Source organism: Hoplias malabaricus, chromosome 11 (genome assembly GCF_029633855.1).
Source record: "Hoplias malabaricus isolate fHopMal1 chromosome 11, fHopMal1.hap1, whole genome shotgun sequence".
Taxonomy (NCBI): Eukaryota; Metazoa; Chordata; class Actinopteri; order Characiformes; family Erythrinidae; genus Hoplias; species Hoplias malabaricus.
The window spans coordinates 30,928,388-30,948,486 of record NC_089810.1 but is presented as its reverse complement, the minus strand read 5'-3'; the positions used below and the strand labels follow the sequence as shown (position 1 = coordinate 30,948,486).

The following is a 20,099-nucleotide window of genomic DNA, read 5'->3' as shown; positions in this document are numbered from 1 at the left end:
CCTCTACTCTCTTGTCCTCAACTTTATTTTTTAGTGAATTTCAAAGTGCACAACATTGTGAGGAAGGAAATGGCATAGCCAAGTCCTCGTGAAAGCCAAAGGACATGAGTAAACAGATGCATGAGCACATATAAAGCTTGTTACAACTTTATCGATTAGTGCAGAGGCCCAGTGGCCTAATGGATAAGGCATCAGCCTTCGGAGCTGAGGATTGTGGGTTCGAGTCCCATCTGGGTCAACTTATAAATTAGATGGAAAAAGCATATCATGCCTAATGGCGTTCAGCCGCATTGGTCTATGGACTTTCTATAAAATCCTCTGCATGATTCCTTGGGCAGTCTTATCTTTAAGAGGAATTGTATTGACAGGACACAAACTGCAAGAATTGCCATATTATGTGCCACAGCCTAAATCTTTGTCCACACGTTTATTTCTGAGTGATTTCAATGAGCGCAATCTTATAAAACGTGAAAAGTAACATTGCGTTCTTTTCAAGACAGTAAATATTATGTCCTGCTATTTTGCATTATTCTTGAGAGCAGGTATTGATTTTTAGCTGAATTCAGCACTGACCAAATCATCTGAATTTTTGAATATGTCAATCCACTCTTGTCTCAGGGGAAACAGGATAAATTGAAATCTATTTTGGGCTACAAATTGTCTGTAGGAACCCTATTTGAATCTGTTTTTATGTAATGGAAAAAAAAGTTTTTGGTTGAAAATGTAGACCTTGGAATCTCAAATCACTAATACCGGCATATCAATCTAAATCACACATCTTGGTGACCATAAACTAAACGTCAATCTGCACTTGGAGATGTACTGTAAAAAGAGAATGTAATCTGTTAATAAATGTACACATAGGATCCAAAATTTTGCTGTTAATCAAGTGCCAGTGGTGTAGTGGTATCATGCAAGATTCCCATTCTTGTAACCCGGGTTCGATTCCCGGCTGGCGCATCCACTGGGTTCCTTTTCATGACTTTGTAAAACAAGACAAAATGTATTGCCAAATGCTAAACACAGGTGTGAATATTATTGTGCTCTTTCAGGTGAGAAAGCAATATCTACAGCGAAAATTTTCTTTACTTCTGTGCTTTTATGTTCCCAGTGCCCTAATTATTACCACAATATCTCTGTACTGACTATTGTGTCGCCTCGTCCTGTTAGTGCTAACTGATATGTGACTAGAGGGAATACATTCACAAGTAAACCATCTTGTCTTAATCGAATTAAGTCCCAGCCATTAAAAATCGTTGGCTTTGGTTCCAAGATCTATATTCTGAATGAAATGCAAGAGACAGAGCTGTCTTAAGTCAACGAAAGTTGTTATGAGGTAGGCGGAATTTTACACTCAGTAACAACAGCCATAGAGCTCAGCTCACCAGACAGATTAAGCTCATCGCCTGCCTCTTGCAACCTCTACTCTCTTGTCCTCAACTTTATTTTTTAGTGAATTTCAAAGTGCACAACATTGTGAGGAAGGAAATGGCATAGCCAAGTCCTCGTGAAAGCCAAAGGACATGAGTAAACAGATGCATGAGCACATATAAAGCTTGTTACAACTTTATCGGTTAGTGCAGAGGCCCAGTGGCCTAATGGATAAGGCATCAGCCTTCGGAGCTGAGGATTGTGGGTTCGAGTCCCATCTGGGTCAACTTATAAATTAGATGGAAAAAGCATATCATGCCTAATGGCGTTCAGCCGCATTGGTCTATGTACTTTCTATAAAATCCTCTGCATGATTCCTTGGGCAGTCTTATCTTTAAGAGGAATTGTATTGACAGGACACAAACTGCAAGAATTGCCATATTATGTGCCACAGCCTAAATCTTTGTCCACACGTTTATTTCTGAGTGATTTCAATGAGCGCAATCTTATAAAACGTGAAAAGTAACATTGCGTTCTTTTCAAGACAGTAAATATTATGTCCTGCTATTTTGCATTATTCTTGAGAGCAGGTATTGATTTTTAGCTGAATTCAGCACTGACCAAATCATCTGAAGTTTTGAATATGTCAATCCACTCTTGTCTCAGGGGAAACAGGATAAATTGAAATCTATTTTGGGCTACAAATTGTCTGTAGGAACCCTATTTGAATCTGTTTTTTTGTAATGGAAAAAAAAAGTTTTTGGTTGAAAATGTAGACCTTGGAATCTCAAATCACTAATACCGGCATATCAATCTAAATCACACATCCTAAACGTCAATCTGCACTTGGAGATGTACTGTAAAAAGAGAATGTAATCTGTTAATAAATGTACACATAGGATCCAAAATTTTGCTGTTAATCAAGTGCCAGTGGTGTAGTGGTATCATGCAAGATTCCCATTCTTGTAACCCGGGTTCGATTCCCGGCTGGCGCATCCACTGGGTTCCTTTTCATGACTTTGTAAAACAAGACAAAATGTATTGCCAAATGCTAAACACAGGTGTGAATATTATTGTGCTCTTTCAGGTGAGAAAGCAATATCTACAGCGAAAATTTTCTTTACTTCTGTGCTTTTATGTTCCCAGTGCCCTAATGATTACCACAATATCTCTGTACTGACTATTGTGTCGCCTCGTCCTGTTAGTGCTAACTGATATGTGACTAGAGGGAATACATTCACAAGTAAACCATCTTGTCTTAATCGAATTAAGTCCCAGCCATTAAAAATCGTTGGCTTTGGTTCCAAGATCTATATTCTGAATGAAATGCAAGAGACAGAGCTGTCTTAAGTCAACGAAAGTTGTTATGAGGTAGGCGGAATTTTACACTCAGTAACAACAGCCATAGAGCTCAGCTCACCAGACAGATTAAGCTCATCGCCTGCCTCTTGCAACCTCTACTCTCTTGTCCTCAACTTTATTTTTTAGTGAATTTCAAAGTGCACAACATTGTGAGGAAGGAAATGGCATAGCCAAGTCCTCGTGAAAGCCAAAGGACATGAGTAAATAGATGCATGAGCACATATAAAGCTTGTTACAACTTTATCGATTAGTGCAGAGGCCCAGTGGCCTAATGGATAAGGCATCAGCCTTCGGAGCTGAGGATTGTGGGTTCGAGTCCCATCTGGGTCAACTTATAAATTAGATGGAAAAAGCATATCATGCCTAATGGCGTTCAGCCGCATTGGTCTATGGACTTTCTATAAAATCCTCTGCATGATTCCTTGGGCAGTCTTATCTTTAAGAGGAATTGTATTGACAGGACACAAACTGCAAGAATTGCCATATTATGTGCCACAGCCTAAATCTTTGTCCACACGTTTATTTCTGAGTGATTTCAATGAGCGCAATCTTATAAAACGTGAAAAGTAACATTGCGTTCTTTTCAAGACAGTAAATATTATGTCCTGCTATTTTGCATTATTCTTGAGAGCAGGTATTGATTTTTAGCTGAATTCAGCACTGACCAAATCATCTGAATTTTTGAATATGTCAATCCACTCTTGTCTCAGGGGAAACAGGATAAATTGAAATCTATTTTGGGCTACAAATTGTCTGTAGGAACCCTATTTGAATCTGTTTTTATGTAATGGAAAAAAAAAGTTTTTGGTTGAAAATGTAGACCTTGGAATCTCAAATCACTAATACCGGCATATCAATCTAAATCACACATCTTGGTGACCATAAACTAAACGTCAATCTGCACTTGGAGATGTACTGTAAAAAGAGAATGTAATCTGTTAATAAATGTACACATAGGATCCAAAATTTTGCTGTTAATCAAGTGCCAGTGGTGTAGTGGTATCATGCAAGATTCCCATTCTTGTAACCCGGGTTCGATTCCCGGCTGGCGCATCCACTGGGTTCCTTTTCATGACTTTGTAAAACAAGACAAAATGTATTGCCAAATGCTAAACACAGGTGTGAATATTATTGTGCTCTTTCAGGTGAGAAAGCAATATCTACAGCGAAAATTTTCTTTACTTCTGTGCTTTTATGTTCCCAGTGCCCTAATGATTACCACAATATCTCTGTACTGACTATTGTGTCGCCTCGTCCTGTTAGTGCTAACTGATATGTGACTAGAGGGAATACATTCACAAGTAAACCATCTTGTCTTAATCGAATTAAGTCCCAGCCATTAAAAATCGTTGGCTTTGGTTCCAAGATCTATATTCTGAATGAAATGCAAGAGACAGAGCTGTCTTAAGTCAACGAAAGTTGTTATGAGGTAGGCGGAATTTTACACTCAGTAACAACAGCCATAGAGCTCAGCTCACCAGACAGATTAAGCTCATCGCCTGCCTCTTGCAACCTCTACTCTCTTGTCCTCAACTTTATTTTTTAGTGAATTTCAAAGTGCACAACATTGTGAGGAAGGAAATGGCATAGCCAAGTCCTCGTGAAAGCCAAAGGACATGAGTAAACAGATGCATGAGCACATATAAAGCTTGTTACAACTTTATCGATTAGTGCAGAGGCCCAGTGGCCTAATGGATAAGGCATCAGCCTTCGGAGCTGAGGATTGTGGGTTCGAGTCCCATCTGGGTCAACTTATAAATTAGATGGAAAAAGCATATCATGCCTAATGGCGTTCAGCCGCATTGGTCTATGGACTTTCTATAAAATCCTCTGCATGATTCCTTGGGCAGTCTTATCTTTAAGAGGAATTGTATTGACAGGACACAAACTGCAAGAATTGCCATATTATGTGCCACAGCCTAAATCTTTGTCCACACGTTTATTTCTGAGTGATTTCAATGAGCGCAATCTTATAAAACGTGAAAAGTAACATTGCGTTCTTTTCAAGACAGTAAATATTATGTCCTGCTATTTTGCATTATTCTTGAGAGCAGGTATTGATTTTTAGCTGAATTCAGCACTGACCAAATCATCTGAATTTTTGAATATGTCAATCCACTCTTGTCTCAGGGGAAACAGGATAAATTGAAATCTATTTTGGGCTACAAATTGTCTGTAGGAACCCTATTTGAATCTGTTTTTATGTAATGGAAAAAAAAGTTTTGGCTTGAAAATGTAGACCTTGGAATCTCAAATCACTAATACCGGCATATCAATCTAAATCACACATCTTGGTGACCATAAACTAAACTTCAATCTGCACTTGGAGATGTACTGTAAAAAGAGAATGTAATCTGTTAATAAATGCACACATAGGATCCAAAATTTTGCTGTTAATCAAGTGCCAGTGGTGTAGTGGTATCATGCAAGATTCCCATTCTTGTAACCTGGGTTCGATTCCCGGCTGGCGCATCCAATGGGTTCCTTTTCATGACTTTGTAAAACAAGACAAAATGTATTGCCAAATGCTAAACACAGGCGTGAATATTATTGTGCTCTTTCAGGTGAGAAAGCAATATCTACAGCGAAAATTTTCTTTACTTCTGTGCTTTTATGTTCCCAGTGCCCTAATGATTACCACAATATCTCTGTACTGACTATTGTGTCGCCTCGTCCTGTTAGTGCTAACTGATATGTGACTAGAGGGAATACATTCACAAGTAAACCATCTTGTCTTAATCGAATTAAGTCCCAGCCATTAAAAATCGTTGGCTTTGGTTCCAAGATCTATATTCTGAATGAAATGCAAGAGACAGAGCTGTCTTAAGTCAACGAAAGTTGTTATGAGGTAGGCGGAATTTTACACTCAGTAACAACAGCCATAGAGCTCAGCTCACCAGACAGATTAAGCTCATCGCCTGCCTCTTGCAACCTCTACTCTCTTGTCCTCAACTTTATTTTTTAGTGAATTTCAAAGTGCACAACATTGTGAGGAAGGAAATGGCATAGCCAAGTCCTCGTGAAAGCCAAAGGACATGAGTAAACAGATGCATGAGCACATATAAAGCTTGTTACAACTTTATCGATTAGGGCAGAGGCCCAGTGGCCTAATGGATAAGGCATCAGCCTTCGGAGCTGAGGATTGTGGGTTCGAGTCCCATCTGGGTCAACTTATAAATTAGATGGAAAAAGCATATCATGCCTAATGGCGTTCAGCCGCATTGGTCTATGGACTTTCTATAAAATCCTCTGCATGATTCCTTGGGCAGTCTTATCTTTAAGAGGAATTGTATTGACAGGACACAAACTGCAAGAATTGCCATATTATGTGCCACAGCCTAAATCTTTGTCCACACGTTTATTTCTGAGTGATTTCAATGAGCGCAATCTTATAAAACGTGAAAAGTAACATTGCGTTCTTTTCAAGACAGTAAATATTATGTCCTACTCTTTTGCATTATTCTTGAGAGCAGGTATTGATTTTTAGCTGAATTCAGCACTGACCAAATCATCTGAATTTTTGAATATGTCAATCCACTCTTGTCTCAGGGGAAACAGGATAAATTGAAATCTATTTTGGGCTACAAATTGTCTGTAGGAACCCTATTTGAATCTGTTATTATGTAATGGGAAAAAAAAGTTTTTGGTTGAAAATGTAGACCTTGGAATCTCAAATCACTAATACCGGCATATCAATCTAAATCACACATCTTGGTGACCATAAACTAAACTTCAATCTGCACTTGGAGATGTACTGTAAAAAGAGAATGTAATCTGTTAATAAGTGTACACATAGGATCCAAAATTTTGCTGTTAATCAGGTGCCAGTGGTGTAGTGGTATCATGCAAGATTCCCATTCTTGTAACCCTGGTTCGATTCCCGGCTGGCGCATCCAATGGGTTCCTTTTCATGACTTTGTAAAACAAGACAAAATGTATTGCCAAATGCTAAACACAGGTGTGAATATTATTGTGCTCTTTCAGGTGAGAAAGCAATATCTACAGCGAAAATTTTCTTTACTTCTGTGCTTTTATGTTCCCAGTGCCCTAATGATTACCACAATATCTCTGTACTGACTATTGTGTCGCCTCGTCCTGTTAGTGCTAACTGATATGTGACTAGAGGGAATACATTCACAAGTAAACCATCTTGTCTTAATCGAATTAAGTCCCAGCCATTAAAAATCGTTGGCTTTGGTTCCAAGATCTATATTCTGAATGAAATGCAAGAGACAGAGCTGTCTTAAGTCAACGAAAGTTGTTATGAGGTAGGCGGAATTTTACACTCAGTAACAACAGCCATAGAGCTCAGCTCACCAGACAGATTAAGCTCATCGCCTGCCTCTTGCAACCTCTACTCTCTTGTCCTCAACTTTATTTTTTAGTGAATTTCAAAGTGCACAACATTGTGAGGAAGGAAATGGCATAGCCAAGTCCTCGTGAAAGCCAAAGGACATGAGTAAACAGATGCATGAGCACATATAAAGCTTGTTACAACTTTATCGATTAGTGCAGAGGCCCAGTGGCCTAATGGATAAGGCATCAGCCTTCGGAGCTGAGGATTGTGTGTTCGAGTCCCATCTGGTTCAACTTATAAATTAGATGGAAAAAGCATATCATGCCTAATGGCGTTCAGCCGCATTGGTCTATGGACTTTCTATAAAATCCTCTGCATGATTCCTTGGGCAGTCTTATCTTTAAGAGGAATTGTATTGACAGGACACAAACTGCAAGAATTGCCATATTATGTGCCACAGCCTAAATCTTTGTCCACACGTTTATTTCTGAGTGATTTCAATGAGCGCAATCTTATAAAACGTGAAAAGTAACATTGCGTTCTTTTCAAGACAGTAAATATTATGTCCTGCTATTTTGCATTATTCTTGAGAGCAGGTATTGATTTTTAGCTGAATTCAGCACTGACCAAATCATCTGAATTTTTGAATATGTCAATCCACTCTTGTCTCAGGGGAAACAGGATAAATTGAAATCTATTTTGGGCTACAAATTGTCTGTAGGAACCCTATTTGAATCTGTTTTTATGTAATGGAAAAAAAAAGTTTTTGGTTGAAAATGTAGACCTTGGAATCTCAAATCACTAATACCGGCATATCAATCTAAATCACACATCTTGGTGACCATAAACTAAACGTCAATCTGCACTTGGAGATGTACTGTAAAAAGAGAATGTAATCTGTTAATAAATGTACACATAGGATCCAAAATTTTGCTGTTAATCAAGTGCCAGTGGTGTAGGGGTATCATGCAAGATTCCCATTCTTGTAACCCGGGTTCGATTCCCGGCTGGCGCATCCACTGGGTTCCTTTTCATGACTTTGTAAAACAAGACAAAATGTATTGCCAAATGCTAAACACAGGTGTGAATATTATTGTGCTCTTTCAGGTGAGAAAGCAATATCTACAGCGAAAATTTTCTTTACTTCTGTGCTTTTATGTTCCCAGTGCCCTAATGATTACCACAATATCTCTGTACTGACTATTGTGTCGCCTCGTCCTGTTAGTGCTAACTGATATGTGACTAGAGGGAATACATTCACAAGTAAACCATCTTGTCTTAATCGAATTAAGTCCCAGCCATTAAAAATCGTTGGCTTTGGTTCCAAGATCTATATTCTGAATGAAATGCAAGAGACAGAGCTGTCTTAAGTCAACGAAAGTTGTTATGAGGTAGGCGGAATTTTACACTCAGTAACAACAGCCATAGAGCTCAGCTCACCAGACAGATTAAGCTCATCGCCTGCCTCTTGCAACCTCTACTCTCTTGTCCTCAACTTTATTTTTTAGTGAATTTCAAAGTGCACAACATTGTGAGGAAGGAAATGGCATAGCCAAGTCCTCGTGAAAGCCAAAGGACATGAGTAAACAGATGCATGAGCACATATAAAGCTTGTTACAACTTTATCGATTAGTGCAGAGGCCCAGTGGCCTAATGGATAAGGCATCAGCCTTCGGAGCTGAGGACTGTGGGTTCGAGTCCCATCTGGTTCAACTTATAAATTAGATGGAAAAAGCATATCATGCCTAATGGCGTTCAGCCGCATTGGTCTATGGACTTTCTATAAAATCCTCTGCATGATTCCTTGGGCAGTCTTATCTTTAAGAGGAATTGTATTGACAGGACACAAACTGCAAGAATTGCCATATTATGTGCCACAGCCTAAATCTTTGTCCACACGTTTATTTCTGAGTGATTTCAATGAGCGCAATCTTATAAAACGTGAAAAGTAACATTGCGTTCTTTTCAAGACAGTAAATATTATGTCCTGCTATTTTGCATTATTCTTGAGAGCAGGTATTGATTTTTAGCTGAATTCAGCACTGACCAAATCATCTGAATTTTTGAATATGTCAATCCACTCTTGTCTCAGGGGAAACAGGATAAATTGAAATCTATTTTGGGCTACAAATTGTCTGTAGGAACCCTATTTGAATCTGTTTTTATGTAATGGAAAAAAAAAGTTTTTGGTTGAAAATGTAGACCTTGGAATCTCAAATCACTAATACCGGCATATCAATCTAAATCACACATCTTGGTGACCATAAACTAAACTTCAATCTGCACTTGGAGATGTACTGTAAAAAGAGAATGTAATCTGTTAATAAGTGTACACATAGGATCCAAAATTTTGCTGTTAATCAGGTGCCAGTGGTGTAGTGGTATCATGCAAGATTCCCATTCTTGAAACCCGGGTTCGATTCCCGGCTGGTGCATCCAATGGGTTCCTTTTCATGACTTTGTAAAACAAGACAAAATGTATTGCCAAATGCTAAACACAGGTGTGAATATTATTGTGCTCTTTCAGGTGAGAAAGCAATATCTACAGCGAAAATTTTCTTTACTTCTGTGCTTTTATGTTCCCAGTGCCCTAATGATTACCACAATATCTCTGTACTGACTATTGTGTCGCCTCGTCCTGTTAGTGCTAACTGATATGTGACTAGAGGGAATACATTCACAAGTAAACCATCTTGTCTTAATCGAATTAAGTCCCAGCCATTAAAAATCGTTGGCTTTGGTTCCAAGATCTATATTCTGAATGAACTGCAAGAGACACAGCTGTCTTAAGTCAACGAAAGTTGTTATGAGGTAGGCGGAATTTTACACTCAGTAACAACAGCCATAGAGCTCAGCTCACCAGACAGATTAAGCTCATCGCCTGCCTCTTGCAACCTCTACTCTCTTGTCCTCAACTTTATTTTTTAGTGAATTTCAAAGTGCACAACATTGTGATGAAGGAAATGGCATAGCCAAGTCCTCGTGAAAGCCAAAGGACATGAGTAAACAGATGCATGAGCACATATAAAGCTTGTTACAACTTTATCAATTAGTGCAGAGGCCCAGTGGCCTAATGGATAAGGCATCAGCCTTCGGAGCTGAGGATTGTGGGTTCGAGTCCCATCTGGGTCAACTCATAAATTAGGTGGAAAAAGCATATCATGCCTAATGGCGCTCAGCCGCATTGGTCTATGGACTTTCTATAAAATCCTCTGCATGATTCCTTGGGCAGTCTTATCTTTAAGAGGAATTGTATTGACAGGACACAAACTGCAAGAATTGCCATATTATGTGCCACAGCCTAAATCTTTGTCCACACGTTTATTTCTGAGTGATTTCAATGAGCGCAATCTTATAAAACGTGAAAAGTAACATTGCGTTCTTTTCAAGACAGTAAATATTATGTCCTGCTATTTTGCATTATTCTTGAGAGCAGGTATTGATTTTTAGCTGAATTCAGCACTGACCAAATCATCTGAATTTTTGAATATGTCAATCCACTCTTGTCTCAGGGGAAACAGGATAAATTGAAATCTATTTTGGGCTACAAATTGTCTGTAGGAACCCTATTTGAATCTGTTTTTATGTAATGGAAAAAAAAAAAGTTTTTGGTTGAAAATGTAGACCTTGGAATCTCAAATCACTAATACCGGCATATCAATCTAAATCACACATCTTGGTGACCATAAACTAAACTTCAATCTGCACTTGGAGATGTACTGTAAAAAGAGAATGTAATCTGTTAATAAGTGTACACATAGGATCCAAAATTTTGCTGTTAATCAAGTGCCAGTGGTGTAGTGGTATCATGCAAGATTCCCATTCTTGTAACCCGGCTTCGATTCCCGGCTGGCGCATCCAATGGGTTCCTTTTCATGACTTTGTAAAACAAGACAAAATGTATTGCCAAATGCTAAACACAGGTGTGAATATTATTGTGCTCTTTCAGGTGAGAAAGCAATATCTACAGCGAAAATTTTCTTTACTTCTGTGCTTTTATGTTCCCAGTGCCCTAATGATTACCACAATATCTCTGTACTGACTATTGTGTCGCCTCGTCCTGTTAGTGCTAACTGATATGTGACTAGAGGGAATACATTCACAAGTAAACCATCTTGTCTTAATCGAATTAAGTCCCAGCCATTAAAAATCGTTGGCTTTGGTTCCAAGATCTATATTCTGAATGAACTGCAAGAGACACAGCTGTCTTAAGTCAACGAAAGTTGTTATGAGGTAGGCGGAATTTTACACTCAGTAACAACAGCCATAGAGCTCAGCTCACCAGACAGATTAAGCTCATCGCCTGCCTCTTGCAACCTCTACTCTCTTGTCCTCAACTTTATTTTTTAGTGAATTTCAAAGTGCACAACATTGTGATGAAGGAAATGGCATAGCCAAGTCCTCGTGAAAGCCAAAGGACATGAGTAAACAGATGCATGAGCACATATAAAGCTTGTTACAACTTTATCAATTAGTGCAGAGGCCCAGTGGCCTAATGGATAAGGCATCAGCCTTCGGAGCTGAGGATTGTGGGTTCGAGTCCCATCTGGGTCAACTTATAAATTAGATGGAAAAAGCATATCATGCCTAATGGCGCTCAGCCGCATTGGTCTATGGACTTTCTATAAAATCCTCTGCATGATTCCTTGGGCAGTCTTATCTTTAAGAGGAATTGTATTGACAGGACACAAACTGCAAGAATTGCCATATTATGTGCCACAGCCTAAATCTTTGTCCACACGTTTATTTCTGAGTGATTTCAATGAGCGCAATCTTATAAAACGTGAAAAGTAACATTGCGTTCTTTTCAAGACAGTAAATATTATGTCCTGCTATTTTGCATTATTCTTGAGAGCAGGTATTGATTTTTAGCTGAATTCAGCACTGACCAAATCATCTGAATTTTTGAATATGTCAATCCACTCTTGTCTCAGGGGAAACAGGATAAATTGAAATCTATTTTGGGCTACAAATTGTCTGTAGGAACCCTATTTGAATCTGTTTTTATGTAATGGAAAAAAAAAAAGTTTTTGGTTGAAAATGTAGACCTTGGAATCTCAAATCACTAATACCGGCATATCAATCTAAATCACACATCTTGGTGACCATAAACTAAACTTCAATCTGCACTTGGAGATGTACTGTAAAAAGAGAATGTAATCTGTTAACAAGTGTACACATAGGATCCAAAATTTTGCTGTTAATCAAGTGCCAGTGGTGTAGTGGTATCATGCAAGATTCCCATTCTTGTAACCCGGGTTCGATTCCCGGCTGGCACATCCAATGGGTTCCTTTTCATGACTTTGTAAAACAAGACAAAATGTATTGCCAAATGCTAAACACAGGTGTGAATATTATTGTGCTCTTTCAGGTGAGAAAGCAATATCTACAGCGAAAATTTTCTTTACTTCTGTGCTTTTATGTTCCCAGTGCCCTAATGATTACCACAATATCTCTGTACTGACTATTGTGTCGCCTCGTCCTGTTAGTGCTAACTGATATGTGACTAGAGGGAATACATTCACAAGTAAACCATCTTGTCTTAATCGAATTAAGTCCCAGCCATTAAAAATCGTTGGCTTTGGTTCCAAGATCTATATTCTGAATGAACTGCAAGAGACACAGCTGTCTTAAGTCAACGAAAGTTGTTATGAGGTAGGCGGAATTTTACACTCAGTAACAACAGCCATAGAGCTCAGCTCACCAGACAGATTAAGCTCATCGCCTGCCTCTTGCAACCTCTACTCTCTTGTCCTCAACTTTATTTTTTAGTGAATTTCAAAGTGCACAACATTGTGATGAAGGAAATGGCATAGCCAAGTCCTCGTGAAAGCCAAAGGACATGAGTAAACAGATGCATGAGCACATATAAAGCTTGTTACAACTTTATCAATTAGTGCAGAGGCCCAGTGGCCTAATGGATAAGGCATTGGCCTTCGGAGCTGAGGATTGTGGGTTCGAGTCCCATCTGGGTCAACTTATAAATTAGATGGAAAAAGCATATCATGCCTAATGGCGCTCAGCCGCATTGGTCTATGGACCTTTATAAAATCCTCTGCATGATTCCTTGGGCAGTCTTATCTTTAAGAGGAATTGTATTGACAGGACACAAACTGCAAGAATTGCCATATTATGTGCCACAGCCTAAATCTTTGTCCACACGTTTATTTCTGAGTGATTTCAATGAGCGCAATCTTATAAAATGTGAAAAGTAACATTGCGTTCTTTTCAAGACAGTAAATATTATGTCCTACTCTTTTGCATTATTCTTGAGAGCAGGTATTGATTTTTAGCTGAATTCAGCACTGACCAAATCATCTGAATTTTTGAATATGTCAATCCACTCTTGTCTCAGGGGAAACAGGATAAATTGAAATCTATTTTGGGCTACAAATTGTCTGTAGGAACCCTATTTGAATCTGTTTTTATGTAATGGAAAAAAAAAAGTTTTTGGTTGAAAATGTAGACCTTGGAATCTCAAATCACTAATACCGGCATATCAATCTAAATCACACATCTTGGTGACCATAAACTAAACTTCAATCTGCACTTGGAGATGTACTGTAAAAAGAGAATGTAATCTGTTAATAAGTGTACACATAGGATCCAAAATTTTGCTGTTAATCAAGTGCCAGTGGTGTAGTGGTATCATGCAAGATTCCCATTCTTGTAACCCGGGTTTGATTCCCAGCTGGCGCATCCAATGGGTTCCTTTTCATGACTTTGTAAAACAAGACAAAATGTATTGCCAAATGCTAAACACAGGTGTGAATATTATTGTGCTCTTTCAGGTGAGAAAGCAATATCTACAGCGAAAAATTTCTTTACTTCTGTGCTTTTATGTTCCCAGTGCCCTAATGATTACCACAATATCTCTGTACTGACTATTGTGTCGCCTCGTCCTGTTAGTGCTAACTGATATGTGACTAGAGGGAATACATTCACAAGTAAACCATCTTGTCTTAATCGAATTAAGTCCCAGCCATTAAAAATCGTTGGCTTTGGTTCCAAGATCTATATTCTGAATGAACTGCAAGAGACAGAGCTGTCTTAAGTCAACGAAAGTTGTTATGAGGTAGGCGGAATTTTACACTCAGTAACAACAGCCATAGAGCTCAGCTCACCAGACAGATTAAGCTCATCGCCTGCCTCTTGCAACCTCTACTCTCTTGTCCTCAACTTTATTTTTTAGTGAATTTCAAAGTGCACAACATTGTGATGAAGGAAATGGCATAGCCAAGTCCTCGTGAAAGCCAAAGGACATGAGTAAACAGATGCATGAGCACATATAAAGCTTGTTACAACTTTATCAATTAGTGCAGAGGCCCAGTGGCCTAATGGATAAGGCATCAGCCTTCGGAGCTGAGGATTGTGGGTTCGAGTCCCATCTGGGTCAACTTATAAATTAGATGGAAAAAGCATATCATGCCTAATGGCGCTCAGCCGCATTGGTCTATGGACTTTCTATAAAATCCTCTGCATGATTCCTTGGGCAGTCTTATCTTTAAGAGGAATTGTATTGACAGGACACAAACTGCAAGAATTGCCATATTATGTGCCACAACCTAAATCTTTGTCCACACGTTTATTTCTGAGTGATTTCAATGAGCGCAATCTTATAAAACGTGAAAAGTAACATTGCGTTCTTTTCAAGACAGTAAATATTATGTCCTGCTATTTTGCATTATTCTTGAGAGCAGGTATTGATTTTTAGCTGAATTCAGCACTGACCAAATCATCTGAATTTTTGAATATGTCAATCCACTCTTGTCTCAGGGGAAACAGGATAAATTGAAATCTATTTTGGGCTACAAATTGTCTGTAGGAACCCTATTTGAATCTGTTTTTATGTAATGGAAAAAAAAAGTTTTTGGTTGAAAATGTAGACCTTGGAATCTCAAATCACTAATACCGGCATATCAATCTAAATCACACATCTTGGTGACCATAAACTAAACGTCAATCTGCACTTGGAGATGTACTGTAAAAAGAGAATGTAATCTGTTAATAAATGTACACATAGGATCCAAAATTTTGCTGTTAATCAAGTGCCAGTGGTGTAGTGGTATCATGCAAGATTCCCATTCTTGTAACCCGGGTTCGATTCCTGGCTGGCGCATCCACTGGGTTCCTTTTCATGACTTTGTAAAACAAGACAAAATGTATTGCCAAATGCTAAACACAGGTGTGAATATTATTGTGCTCTTTCAGGTGAGAAAGCAATATCTACAGCGAAAATTTTCTTTACTTCTGTGCTTTTATGTTCCCAGTGCCCTAATGATTACCACAATATCTCTGTACTGACTATTGTGTCGCCTCGTCCTGTTAGTGCTAACTGATATGTGACTAGAGGGAATACATTCACAAGTAAACCATCTTGTCTTAATCGAATTAAGTCCCAGCCATTAAAAATCGTTGGCTTTGGTTCCAAGATCTATATTCTGAATGAACTGCAAGAGACAGAGCTGTCTTAAGTCAACGAAAGTTGTTATGAGGTAGGCGGAATTTTACACTCAGTAACAACAGCCATAGAGCTCAGCTCACCAGACAGATTAAGCTCATCGCCTGCCTCTTGCAACCTCTACTCTCTTGTCCTCAACTTTATTTTTTAGTGAATTTCAAAGTGCACAACATTGTGAGGAAGGAAATGGCATAGCCAAGTCCTCGTGAAAGCCAAAGGACATGAGCAAACAGATGCATGAGCACATATAAAGCTTGTTACAACTTTATCAATTAGTGCAGAGGCCCAGTGGCCTAATGGATAAGGCATCAGCCTTCGGAGCTGAGGATTGTGGGTTCGAGTCCCATCTGGGTCAACTTATAAATTAGATGGAAAAAGCATATCATGCCTAATGGCGTTCAGCCGCATTGGTCTATGGACTTTCTATAAAATCCTCTGCATGATTCCTTGGGCAGTCTTATCTTTAAGAGGAATTGTATTGACAGGACACAAACTGCAAGAATTGCCATATTATGTGCCACAGCCTAAATCTTTGTCCACACGTTTATTTCTGAGTGATTTCAATGAGCGCAATCTTATAAAACGTGAAAAGTAACATTGCGTTCTTTTCAAGACAGTAAATATTATGTCCTGCTATTTTGCATTATTCTTGAGAGCAGGTATTGATTTTTAGCTGAATTCAGCACTGACCAAATCATCTGAATTTTTGAATATGTCAATCCACTCTTGTCTCAGGGGAAACAGGATAAATTGAAATCTATTTTGGGCTACAAATTGTCTGTAGGAACCCTATTTGAATCTGTTTTTATGTAATGGAAAAAAAAAGTTTTTGGTTGAAAATGTAGACCTTGGAATCTCAAATCACTAATACCGGCATATCAATCTAAATCACACATCTTGGTGACCATAAACTAAACGTCAATCTGCACTTGGAGATGTACTGTAAAAAGAGAATGTAATCTGTTAATAAATGTACACATAGGATCCAAAATTTTGCTGTTAATCAAGTGCCAGTGGTGTAGTGGTATCATGCAAGATTCCCATTCTTGTAACCCGGGTTCGATTCCCGGCTGGCGCATCCACTGGGTTCCTTTTCATGACTTTGTAAAACAAGACAAAATGTATTGCCAAATGCTAAACACAGGTGTGAATATTATTGTGCTCTTTCAGGTGAGAAAGCAATATCTACAGCGAAAATTTTCTTTACTTCTGTGCTTTTATGTTCCCAGTGCCCTAATGATTACCACAATATCTCTGTACTGACTATTGTGTCGCCTCGTCCTGTTAGTGCTAACTGATATGTGACTAGAGGGAATACATTCACAAGTAAACCATCTTGTCTTAATCGAATTAAGTCCCAGCCATTAAAAATCGTTGGCTTTGGTTCCAAGATCTATATTCTGAATGAACTGCAAGAGACACAGCTGTCTTAAGTCAACGAAAGTTGTTATGAGGTAGGCGGAATTTTACACTCAGTAACAACAGCCATAGAGCTCAGCTCACCAGACAGATTAAGCTCATCGCCTGCCTCTTGCAACCTCTACTCTCTTGTCCTCAACTTTATTTTTTAGTGAATTTCAAAGTGCACAACATTGTGAGGAAGGAAATGGCATAGCCAAGTCCTCGTGAAAGCCAAAGGACATGAGCAAACAGATGCATGAGCACATATAAAGCTTGTTACAACTTTATCAATTAGTGCAGAGGCCCAGTGGCCTAATGGATAAGGCATTGGCCTTCGGAGCTGAGGATTGTGGGTTCGAGTCCCATCTGGGTCAACTTATAAATTAGATGGAAAAAGCATATCATGCCTAATGGCGCTCAGCCGCATTGGTCTATGGACTTTCTATAAAATCCTCTGCATGATTCCTTGGGCAGTCTTATCTTTAAGAGGAATTGTATTGACAGGACACAAACTGCAAGAATTGCCATATTATGTGCCACAGCCTAAATCTTTGTCCACACGTTTATTTCTGAGTGATTTCAATGAGCGCAATCTTATAAAACGTGAAAAGTAACATTGCGTTCTTTTCAAGACAGTAAATATTATGTCCTGCTATTTTGCATTATTCTTGAGAGCAGGTATTGATTTTTAGCTGAATTCAGCACTGACCAAATCATCTGAATTTTTGAATATGTCAATCCACTCTTGTCTCAGGGGAAACAGGATAAATTGAAATCTATTTTGGGCTACAAATTGTCTGTAGGAACCCTATTTGAATCTGTTTTTATGTAATGGAAAAAAAAAGTTTTTGGTTGAAAATGTAGACCTTGGAATCTCAAATCACTAATACCGGCATATCAATCTAAATCACACATCTTGGTGACCATAAACTAAACGTCAATCTGCACTTGGAGATGTACTGTAAAAAGAGAATGTAATCTGTTAATAAGTGTACACATAGGATCCAAAATTTTGCTGTTAATCAAGTGCCAGTGGTGTAGTGGTATCATGCAAGATTCCCATTCTTGTAACCCGGGTTCGATTCCTGGCTGGCGCATCCAATGGGTTCCTTTTCATGACTTTGTAAAACAAGACAAAATGTATTGCCAAATGCTAAACACAGGTGGGAATATTATTGTGCTCTTTCAGGTGAGAAAGCAATATCTACAGCGAAAATTTTCTTTACTTCTGTGCTTTTATGTTCCCAGTGCCCTAATGATTACCACAATATCTCTGTACTGACTATTGTGTCGCCTCGTCCTGTTAGTGCTAACTGATATGTGACTAGAGGGAATACATTCACAAGTAAACCATCTTGTCTTAATCGAATTAAGTCCCAGCCATTAAAAATCGTTGGCTTTGGTTCCAAGATCTATATTCTGAATGAACTGCAAGAGACACAGCTGTCTTAAGTCAACGAAAGTTGTTATGAGGTAGGCGGAATTTTACACTCAGTAACAACAGCCATAGAGCTCAGCTCACCAGACAGATTAAGCTCATCGCCTGCCTCTTGCAACCTCTACTCTCTTGTCCTCAACTTTATTTTTTAGTGAATTTCAAAGTGCACAACATTGTGATGAAGGAAATGGCATAGCCAAGTCCTCGTGAAAGCCAAAGGACATGAGTAAACAGATGCATGAGCACATATAAAGCTTGTTACAACTTTATCAATTAGTGCAGAGGCCCAGTGGCCTAATGGATAAGGCATCAGCCTTCGGAGCTGAGGATTGTGGGTTCGAGTCCCATCTGGGTCAACTTATAAATTAGATGGAAAAAGCATATCATGCCTAATGGCGCTCAGCCGCATTGGTCTATGGACTTTCTATAAAATCCTCTGCATGATTCCTTGGGCAGTCTTATCTTTAAGAGGAATTGTATTGACAGGACACAAACTGCAAGAATTGCCATATTATGTGCCACAGCCTAAATCTTTGTCCACACGTTTATTTCTGAGTGATTTCAATGAGCGCAATCTTATAAAACGTGAAAAGTAACATTGCGTTCTTTTCAAGACAGTAAATATTATGTCCTGCTATTTTGCATTATTCTTGAGAGCAGGTATTGATTTTTAGCTGAATTCAGCACTGACCAAATCATCTGAATTTTTGAATATGTCAATCCACTCTTGTCTCAGGGGAAACAGGATAAATTGAAATCTATTTTGGGCTACAAATTGTCTGTAGGAACCCTATTTGAATCTGTTTTTATGTAATGGAAAAAAAAAAAAGTTTTTGGTTGAAAATGTAGACCTTGGAATCTCAAATCACTAATACCGGCATATCAATCTAAATCACACATCTTGGTGACCATAAACTAAACTTCAATCTGCACTTGGAGATGTACTGTAAAAAGAGAATGTAATCTGTTAATAAGTGTACACATAGGATCCAAAATTTTGCTGTTAATCAAGTGCCAGTGGTGTAGTGGTATCATGCAAGATTCCCATTCTTGTAACCCGGGTTCGATTCCTGGCTGGCGCATCCAATGGGTTCCTTTTCATGACTTTGTAAAACAAGACAAAATGTATTGCCAAATGCTAAACACAGGTGTGAATATTATTGTGCTCTTTCAGGTGAGAAAGCAATATCTACAGCGAAAATTTTCTTTACTTCTGTGCTTTTATGTTCCCAGTGCCCTAATGATTACCACAATATCTCTGTACTGACTATTGTGTCGCCTCGTCCTGTTAGTGCTAACTGATATGTGACTAGAGGGAATACATTCACAAGTAAACCATCTTGTCTTAATCGAATTAAGTCCCAGCCATTAAAAATCGTTGGCTTTGGTTCCAAGATCTATATTCTGAATGAACTGCAAGAGACACAGCTGTCTTAAGTCAACGAAAGTTGTTATGAGGTAGGCGGAATTTTACACTCAGTAACAACAGCCATAGAGCTCAGCTCACCAGACAGATTAAGCTCATCGCCTGCCTCTTGCAACCTCTACTCTCTTGTCCTCAACTTTATTTTTTAGTGAATTTCAAAGTGCACAACATTGTGAGGAAGGAAATGGCATAGCCAAGTCCTCGTGAAAGCCAAAGGACATGAGTAAACAGATGCATGAGCACATATAAAGCTTGTTACAACTTTATCGATTAGTGCAGAGGCCCAGTGGCCTAATGGATAAGGCATCAGCCTTCGGAGCTGAGGATTGTGTGTTCGAGTCCC

The 20,099-nt window shown here is 38.8% G+C and overlaps 27 non-coding genes across 27 annotated transcripts; all 27 read left to right on the top strand.

Moving 5' to 3' along the window:
* Window positions 1-165: 165 nt before the first annotated feature.
* On the top strand, window positions 166-238 carry trnar-ucg (transfer RNA arginine (anticodon UCG)). Its single transcript has one exon. It is a non-coding gene; the product is annotated as a tRNA-Arg (tRNA).
* A 651-nt stretch (window positions 239-889) lies between these two features.
* Window positions 890-960, top strand: trnag-ccc (transfer RNA glycine (anticodon CCC)). The gene has a single exon. It is a non-coding gene; the product is annotated as a tRNA-Gly (tRNA).
* A 624-nt stretch (window positions 961-1,584) lies between these two features.
* trnar-ucg (transfer RNA arginine (anticodon UCG)) lies at window positions 1,585-1,657 on the top strand. The gene has a single exon. It is a non-coding gene; the product is annotated as a tRNA-Arg (tRNA).
* Window positions 1,658-2,295: 638 nt separating this feature from the next.
* trnag-ccc (transfer RNA glycine (anticodon CCC)) lies at window positions 2,296-2,366 on the top strand. The gene has a single exon. It is a non-coding gene; the product is annotated as a tRNA-Gly (tRNA).
* A 624-nt stretch (window positions 2,367-2,990) lies between these two features.
* On the top strand, window positions 2,991-3,063 carry trnar-ucg (transfer RNA arginine (anticodon UCG)). The gene has a single exon. It is a non-coding gene; the product is annotated as a tRNA-Arg (tRNA).
* Window positions 3,064-3,715: 652 nt separating this feature from the next.
* Window positions 3,716-3,786, top strand: trnag-ccc (transfer RNA glycine (anticodon CCC)). The gene has a single exon. It is a non-coding gene; the product is annotated as a tRNA-Gly (tRNA).
* Window positions 3,787-4,410: 624 nt separating this feature from the next.
* trnar-ucg (transfer RNA arginine (anticodon UCG)) lies at window positions 4,411-4,483 on the top strand. The gene has a single exon. It is a non-coding gene; the product is annotated as a tRNA-Arg (tRNA).
* Window positions 4,484-5,134: 651 nt separating this feature from the next.
* On the top strand, window positions 5,135-5,205 carry trnag-ccc (transfer RNA glycine (anticodon CCC)). The gene has a single exon. It is a non-coding gene; the product is annotated as a tRNA-Gly (tRNA).
* A 624-nt stretch (window positions 5,206-5,829) lies between these two features.
* Window positions 5,830-5,902, top strand: trnar-ucg (transfer RNA arginine (anticodon UCG)). The gene has a single exon. It is a non-coding gene; the product is annotated as a tRNA-Arg (tRNA).
* A 652-nt stretch (window positions 5,903-6,554) lies between these two features.
* Window positions 6,555-6,625, top strand: trnag-ccc (transfer RNA glycine (anticodon CCC)). The gene has a single exon. It is a non-coding gene; the product is annotated as a tRNA-Gly (tRNA).
* Window positions 6,626-7,974: 1,349 nt separating this feature from the next.
* On the top strand, window positions 7,975-8,045 carry trnag-ccc (transfer RNA glycine (anticodon CCC)). The gene has a single exon. It is a non-coding gene; the product is annotated as a tRNA-Gly (tRNA).
* A 624-nt stretch (window positions 8,046-8,669) lies between these two features.
* On the top strand, window positions 8,670-8,742 carry trnar-ucg (transfer RNA arginine (anticodon UCG)). The gene has a single exon. It is a non-coding gene; the product is annotated as a tRNA-Arg (tRNA).
* A 652-nt stretch (window positions 8,743-9,394) lies between these two features.
* Window positions 9,395-9,465, top strand: trnag-ccc (transfer RNA glycine (anticodon CCC)). Its single transcript has one exon. It is a non-coding gene; the product is annotated as a tRNA-Gly (tRNA).
* A 624-nt stretch (window positions 9,466-10,089) lies between these two features.
* On the top strand, window positions 10,090-10,162 carry trnar-ucg (transfer RNA arginine (anticodon UCG)). The gene has a single exon. It is a non-coding gene; the product is annotated as a tRNA-Arg (tRNA).
* Window positions 10,163-10,816: 654 nt separating this feature from the next.
* trnag-ccc (transfer RNA glycine (anticodon CCC)) lies at window positions 10,817-10,887 on the top strand. Its single transcript has one exon. It is a non-coding gene; the product is annotated as a tRNA-Gly (tRNA).
* Window positions 10,888-11,511: 624 nt separating this feature from the next.
* trnar-ucg (transfer RNA arginine (anticodon UCG)) lies at window positions 11,512-11,584 on the top strand. The gene has a single exon. It is a non-coding gene; the product is annotated as a tRNA-Arg (tRNA).
* A 654-nt stretch (window positions 11,585-12,238) lies between these two features.
* Window positions 12,239-12,309, top strand: trnag-ccc (transfer RNA glycine (anticodon CCC)). The gene has a single exon. It is a non-coding gene; the product is annotated as a tRNA-Gly (tRNA).
* Window positions 12,310-12,933: 624 nt separating this feature from the next.
* Window positions 12,934-13,006, top strand: trnar-ucg (transfer RNA arginine (anticodon UCG)). The gene has a single exon. It is a non-coding gene; the product is annotated as a tRNA-Arg (tRNA).
* A 652-nt stretch (window positions 13,007-13,658) lies between these two features.
* trnag-ccc (transfer RNA glycine (anticodon CCC)) lies at window positions 13,659-13,729 on the top strand. The gene has a single exon. It is a non-coding gene; the product is annotated as a tRNA-Gly (tRNA).
* A 624-nt stretch (window positions 13,730-14,353) lies between these two features.
* trnar-ucg (transfer RNA arginine (anticodon UCG)) lies at window positions 14,354-14,426 on the top strand. Its single transcript has one exon. It is a non-coding gene; the product is annotated as a tRNA-Arg (tRNA).
* A 652-nt stretch (window positions 14,427-15,078) lies between these two features.
* trnag-ccc (transfer RNA glycine (anticodon CCC)) lies at window positions 15,079-15,149 on the top strand. The gene has a single exon. It is a non-coding gene; the product is annotated as a tRNA-Gly (tRNA).
* A 624-nt stretch (window positions 15,150-15,773) lies between these two features.
* Window positions 15,774-15,846, top strand: trnar-ucg (transfer RNA arginine (anticodon UCG)). The gene has a single exon. It is a non-coding gene; the product is annotated as a tRNA-Arg (tRNA).
* A 652-nt stretch (window positions 15,847-16,498) lies between these two features.
* trnag-ccc (transfer RNA glycine (anticodon CCC)) lies at window positions 16,499-16,569 on the top strand. The gene has a single exon. It is a non-coding gene; the product is annotated as a tRNA-Gly (tRNA).
* Window positions 16,570-17,193: 624 nt separating this feature from the next.
* Window positions 17,194-17,266, top strand: trnar-ucg (transfer RNA arginine (anticodon UCG)). Its single transcript has one exon. It is a non-coding gene; the product is annotated as a tRNA-Arg (tRNA).
* Window positions 17,267-17,918: 652 nt separating this feature from the next.
* Window positions 17,919-17,989, top strand: trnag-ccc (transfer RNA glycine (anticodon CCC)). The gene has a single exon. It is a non-coding gene; the product is annotated as a tRNA-Gly (tRNA).
* Window positions 17,990-18,613: 624 nt separating this feature from the next.
* trnar-ucg (transfer RNA arginine (anticodon UCG)) lies at window positions 18,614-18,686 on the top strand. Its single transcript has one exon. It is a non-coding gene; the product is annotated as a tRNA-Arg (tRNA).
* Window positions 18,687-19,341: 655 nt separating this feature from the next.
* On the top strand, window positions 19,342-19,412 carry trnag-ccc (transfer RNA glycine (anticodon CCC)). Its single transcript has one exon. It is a non-coding gene; the product is annotated as a tRNA-Gly (tRNA).
* The last annotated feature ends 687 nt before the right edge of the window (window positions 19,413-20,099 follow it).